Raw genomic sequence first — 7,271 nt, 5'->3', positions numbered from 1 at the left:
AGGTCAGTCGGGAGAGGTCACGTCGGTCCTTCAAAGTCTGCCAGCCAAGTTCAGTCTGCATACCGGTAACACTGCTGTAGAATGAGGAGTCGTTTTTCACCCAGCGGACTGCTCTACATTGTACTTTTTCTATTATGTCACTATTTTGTTTGGTATGTGGACTCCAGACAGAGAATGCATATTCTACCTGGGGTCTAACTAAGGTCTTATAGGCTTCTTCTCTGATTTTGTTCATGTTTAGTCTATATATTCCTGCGGATGAAACCAAGAGATTTATTAGCATTTGTTGTAATGTTGGTAGTATGTTTGTTCCAGGAAAGATCATCTAAAATGGAAACACCTAAATCTTTAGCACTGTTTACGACTTTAAGGATTTGTCCATGTAGCCTGTAATTGAAGATGAATTTATGTTTTTTCTTAGAAATAACAAGGACTACACATTTACTAGGGTTAAACTCCATGTCCCACAGGTTTTCCCAATGTACTAATTTGTCTAAATCATTTTAAGAGAGGCACAGTCTTGCAAGTTGTTAATAGCCAAGTATACAGCAGTGTCATCTGCAAACAAACGAACTTGAGAAGACATATAGTGAGGAAGGTCATTTATGTATAAAAGAAAGAGTAAGGGACCAAGTACTGAGCCTTGTGGCACGCCCGATGTTACAGGGACTTCTGATGAGCATTCTCCTTCCAGAACAACTGTTTGCGATCTGCCTATGAGAAAAGACTTAATCCAGGAAATTGTAGATTTGTTCACTCCATGTTGCTGTAATTTAAAAAGTAATTTAAGGTGGCTGACTTTGTCGAAAGCTTTGCTGAAGTCTAGAAGTATAAGATCAGTTTGATGACCATTTGCGAGGTTGCGAGCCAGTTCATCGACAAGTTGAATAAGTTGGGTTTCGCAGGTTCGACGTTCCCTGAGACCATGTTGAAGATCATACAAAATGTTATGTTTATTAAAATGTGCTGTGAGGTTGGAAGTTACAATATGCTCTAAAACTTTGCAAAGAATACATGTTAGTGATATTGGTCTATAGTTGGCTGGATCTTCTTTATTTCCTTTTTTGAACAGAGGTACAACATTTGCAGAGGTCCAAATCTTTGGTAAGATGCCCGTGTCAAGAGATTTCTGAAAAAGAAGAGATAGTATAGGTGCAATTTGCTGACGAAGATTTTGAAGGACAAGTGGCCTGATGTTGTCTGGACCTGCAGCTTTGTAGGGTTTCAGATTGGAAAGGAGCTTCAAAACACCGTTGACCGAGATAGTGATTTCTGGCATGATTGGGTACATGCGACTTGAAGAAGAATGAACACTAGAGTTCTCCAGGGCTGAAAAGCAAGATTGAGATAGAGTTAGAGGGGACATGGGGCTAAAAACTGACTGAAATTGCTGGTTCAGGATATTGGCTTTGTCTGTATTTGAAGATTTTGTTGTAACTGAAATGTTATCATATAATGTTGAAATACCGCATGCATCTTGTTTGGCGCTCTTGATAAGACTGAACAGTTTTTTGGAGTTAAATTTTTAGCTGGATTCATCTGGTTCTCCATTTTGGTCTCTTATACCTAAAATATATTCAATGTTATTATTATATGATAATTTGATGGTCTTCTTGATCTGGTGTTTAAGATTAAAAAATGTTGATTTAATTTTGCTGTTTCTCATTTTCTTCATTTTATTGTGGAGTTTGTCCCTCTCCCTTATTAGGCGTTTGATGGGCTGTGTTATCCACGGAAGGGAGACTTTTGGACCTATTCTTTTACTCTTTCTAAGTAGAAGATTTTGCGCCGGCGCCTATTGGTTAAGGGGTGAAAACTGTACAAAGATGCTCAGCTGGGTGTTAGTTTAAAATTATTGACATAGTAAGTGTTTACAGGTGGATAAGGGTGGCAATGACGGCCACATGAGTAAAGGTTTTGAAAACTTCTACTGTGGCTGCCTCATTTATGTGGGGAGGTAGTGAATTGCATTGTATTACTGATCTTGGGTAGAATGAGAATTTATAAGTCTTTTGCTTGTGTTCAAACTTTAAAGAAATTGTTACTGCTTAGTCTGGATCGTCGTTTAACATGAACAAGGAGTTTATCTGAAGGATAAACTATATGGTGGATAATTTTATATAACATGATAAGAAGGAATTTTGTTCTGCGTGTTTCAACAGTGGGCCAATTAAGGGTGTCCATCATATAAGTTACTGAGTTTGTGTTGTGACATCTGTTTTTTACGAATCTGTCTGCACTTCTTTGTATTTTTTTCCAGTTGATTTATTTGAACGTGTGTATGTTGGTCACATACACCACAGGTGGTTAGCGTGTTGCTATGATGTTAATTAGTGAAAACATCATTTTGAATGATAAATAATCATACTATAACAAAAAATTAACTTTTCTGAAAAAAAGTCACTATTAAATATATATATAACAAGGTATGCAACTCAAAATCACCCCAAAACGGGGTGCATCGCCTTGAACAGCCATATCTTCATCAATTGTGCAGCGATTTTCACGATCTCGGTCTTATTCAACGCAGAAATGGTTTTCCTTTCTGGAAATGTATATGTCTTGCAATATGTTTACAAATGCTGGGTCAACTTTTAAGAAATAACACGATACACAACTCGCATGACCCAGTTGACAATGATCATGCAGTCTTTAAGACTGAAATCTTCACGGAGTAAAGGGCATCTTCCCTACAAAGTTCATGTACCTCGATACCATAATTCAATAAAACGTATGAAAAAAACATTATCACCGTTCTTGTCGTTACATTATGCATCAAGACTAACTGTCCAGCGCCGTTTGAAACCTTTGTTTACATACATTTCAACTTACTGACATTTTAAACACACGAGTGATTTCATTGGTCCAATACGGAAGTGTGTCATCCCGTTTTGGGGTGATTTTGAGTTGCATACCTTGTTATATATATATTTGATAGTGAATATTTTTTTCATAAAATTTAAATTTTCGTTATAATATGATTATTTATCATTCAAAATGATGTTTTCACTAATTAATATCATAGCCACACGCTAACCACCTGTGACATACACTGGAGGAGTATGCTAGTTTTGCTTTGCTACCATTATCTTTAACTTTTGATGAGCTCATTTTTAGGTTGCGGCAAAGAAATCCTAGAGAAATCCTAAAAGAAATTTAGGACTCAATAAATGTTATGACGTTACACGTGGGTTATGCAAGTTTATATATTTAGTTATATTATTTGAGTGCGTAATATATGTCCGTTTGTTTCTCTATTAGTTGATTTCGCATATGGCAGCATTCTGCGTGAGCACAACCACTTTTGTATTCGGCCTACTATAACGTGTAGCATTCTTTGGAAGTACAGATTATATGTACTGAGTATCCCATTTCTCTGCATACACCCCTACCAATGGAATTTTTAGCTAGACATTGACTTATTGAGCTACATAATTTATAAATACCAAGACACTTTCCACATAATGTGGTACAAACAGCATAAAAAGTCACAAGTTACCACATATACCATATTTTGATTTTGCAGCGTGTTTTCTGTTGTGCCTATTTAATCTGTTATTTTCGTCATGTCGACAAAAATGATCACATGCTTTAGTTGCAATAAAGTAATACAATTTTCTTTTCACGGCCACCACACGTTCCTGCGTGGTCGCACCCGGTTATTGGGATAATCGCGAATATCAAAGAACTACGACGGTTGATTTTACATGCACGCAAAGCATATTAATTCATATGGAAATATTGAGGTGTCAAGTATTCTTGCAGTACTTGAATAAAGATGTGTCTATTCAACTTCTTTCCGTCCGCCCGTATGCATAATATTTACCTGAACACATGATAGTTCACTTGATCTGCTTATATGCTGTAAAGAGCCATTTAAAATTATAGATTCTCAAACATGCATTAAATGTATTACGCGTTTTGATCTTTTTTACCGCCATCATTACCACCGGCGGTAAGTCTGCAGTATCGATGTCATCACGCGTTTTTCTATTCGTTGATTTATGTTTTTTAATTGCTAAGCAGGCACAACCATGTCCCAGATATGCGATGCTTGTTCGCTGCATCGTGCATCTTTGCATTGAATTGTATTTAAATTTCTCTGCAGCAGTATAGACGTCTCTAGTATCGTAAATGCGCGTCACCGACAAAATGCGTTAAAGGTGGTGCTTTCAAGCTCATGTTCATGAACACTTTTTTTAAACTTGTCATTTACTAGATGAAACCGATCGCGTGCTATTTTTTGTGATAACGATTATTCTTAAAGACCAGTCTAGTTAATATGTTCATAAACAAAAAATATACTGACCTACCGCTATGTGCGGACAGATTGAAATGCGCCGCATGAGTTTGAAATTCTATCCCTAAAGCTAATCTAATGGCTAAATAATAAAAAAAATACCCCTATATAGTATATGAGTTTGAAATTCTATCCATAAAGCTAATCTCATGGCTAAATAATAAAAAATACCCCTATATAGTATATGAGTTTGAAATTCTATCCATAAAGCTAATCTAATGGCTAAATAATAAAAAATACCCCTATATAGAATATGAGTTTGAAATTCTATCCATAAAGCTAATCTAATGGCTAAATAATCATAAAAATACCCCTATATAGTATATGGGTTTGAAATTCTATCCATAAAGCTAATCTAATGGCTAAATAATAATAAAAATTCCCTATATACTATATGAGTTTCAAATTCTATCTATAAAGCTAATCTAATGGCTAACTAATAATAAAATTACCCCTATATACTATATGAGTTTGAAATTCTATCCATAAAGCTAATCTTATGTCTATATAAAAATACCCCTATATAATATATAGGTTTTTTTATTTAGCCATTAAATTAGCTTTATGGATAGAATTTCAAATTCCTGTAAATGGACAAACAACATTGTAGTTCTCTCGTATACGGTGTACACCGGATGTATAATGGCATTATCGCAAGGACAAAAATCTTCTGTGTTTTCAATAACCCCACCAATGCTTATGTTTGATGCCAACTCTTAACTTTTGTTCGGGTATTCCATGTTGATTTTTATACTTTATTTTTAAGATGTAAGTGGAAACCGAAATCTATTTTTGTGCTTACATTTTACGGCGTTTATTGATTTATATGTAGAACACTCATTAAAACTTACTAATAAATATAAAAAAATAAAGGTTGAATCATATCGCTTAACATGGCTAAACATATTTGCAAAGATGTGCAATGTGTCACTTTCTCACTTGAAACGGAAATTTGCAAATTTAACAACGCCATATTCTCTGATCAGCTACTTAAAATTGCTTAAAAAAACAACTTAGCAAACAAAAATTTGACCGAATGCACATAATGTGTGGCAACATATTGCTAGCATTTTGTACGCACTATTAAAACGTTTATCATTAAAACAGATCAAGAACCATCTATTGGTTCCTTAAAATATAACACATTAATTCAATTGCAAATTCGGATCGCCGTATCGGCAGTACGCATCTCCCTAATCCTGATTAGAACGTCACCCTATACGTCACATGCGGCAAATCAATGATTGATTAATGAATCAAAGAATAACAGTATTAATAACAAATTGGTTTTTAAAGAAATTTATACGACAGGTCACGAGGTATGTCAGCGATTCCTGTATGAAAGAGGCGTGTGGCGGTGTGTGCCTAGCGTCTTTTCCGACGATTCATCAATATTTGCAATGCATATTTAGCAGGATTAGGATATCAACTTGATCAATTGCGCCCTCTTTTTTAGTGTGTTTGGACACGTTTGAATTACTAAGACGCATTTAGAAGGAAACGGTGCAGAAAGCGACAGCACAATTTGTTAAAAAAAATCTTAATTATTTTTTCCAAGAAATAAATACGTTTGTGGACTATTTTCTAATAAAATTCAGAGTAGCGTCTAATGAGGGACCACATAGTAACACGCTGTTAGTATACTCAGTTTAATATTCCGCCCTTACGAGGCCATTTTGTTTGAACAGCATCAATATTTTGTTTTATGTGTCTTTATAATTTTCATAAACACATATCATTTGCAATTGCATAGCCACCGATAAGCGATTACTGAATAACCCACGAATTAAAAATCATAAGACTTTTATCAAGAAAGAAAACCCAGAAGCAGGCTCGTATAGCACCTTTCATCTTAGGTTGTGCACAATAAGCCTCCTGCGAGAATCAATTCAAGTCGGGAGGTTCTGAGTTCGATCCCAACTCCAAAACCTTTATATAACTTTCTCAAAATGCTCACATTTCTCAAAACTCATTCAAAAGTGTCTCCACAAGAGTACAAATTTCGAAATAATCGAAATTAACACACGAAACATATACATGTACTTAACTAAAAACATTCATGTACTTTTGTTATCATTTAGTCGCCCCGCATACTATAGTCAAAGTAGTTAGGCTTGCATTTCTACACAGTATACCGCTAGTTTACAGTTCATGTATCATATAATTTAAGTAAAACAAAAAAGATCTGGCAGACGCGATACATATATACATTAAATTTTATTTAACCCATTTATGCCTAGCGTCTAGAAAAAAGGCCTTGGCAAACAGCGTAGACCCAGATGAGACGCCGCACGATGCGGCGTCTCATCTGGGTCTGCGCTGTTTGCTTAAAGAAATTTCTGTAACAAATATTCTAAATATAAAAATAAATATACTAGTAATCCCTAATTTTGGAAATAAATTGATCCACTTTAGAAAGATGGGAGAGTCCACTAGGCATAAATGGGTTAAGTATAACGAACAAACGAGTGTGTATTTTTTGCGCGATAGGCATTTGCAATTTGGATGCGTACTTCAAAGACAAGTGGCCAATTGAGCTGAGATATGATCCTCGATCCGCCCTCTTGAAGGAACGCGCATCTCTCTCTTGTCTAGGGGACCGTTTAAGGTCAAGCAATTTTCACGACAAAGTTAAATCAAAGCTTAACAGCGAAACGTTGGCTTATTTTTTGCAAACAATAAGGATAACGCTTTATTTTGTTTACGATGTTATTTTATTATCGGTCATTAATCAATGAATAATAATACTGCAAAGGAATAATCTCTTAAGAAGGCTAAAACTAAAGAATAATAAATAAACTCAGCTAAAAAAATACGATGATTTTTTTTATTAAATGCCTCGAGTCTAATTATTGACTTTTCTGCCTACCGTATATTTTGAAGCTGGTTGCCAAGCTTATTTGTGTTTCAACGTATCGTGCAGCTTATCGAACGTTTGCACAACGATGTATTCGTATTTTAACCCATTTAT

Source organism: Dreissena polymorpha, chromosome 16 (genome assembly GCF_020536995.1).
Source record: "Dreissena polymorpha isolate Duluth1 chromosome 16, UMN_Dpol_1.0, whole genome shotgun sequence".
Lineage (NCBI taxonomy): Eukaryota > Metazoa > Mollusca > Bivalvia > Myida > Dreissenidae > Dreissena > Dreissena polymorpha.
This window is presented reverse-complemented; position numbering follows the sequence as displayed.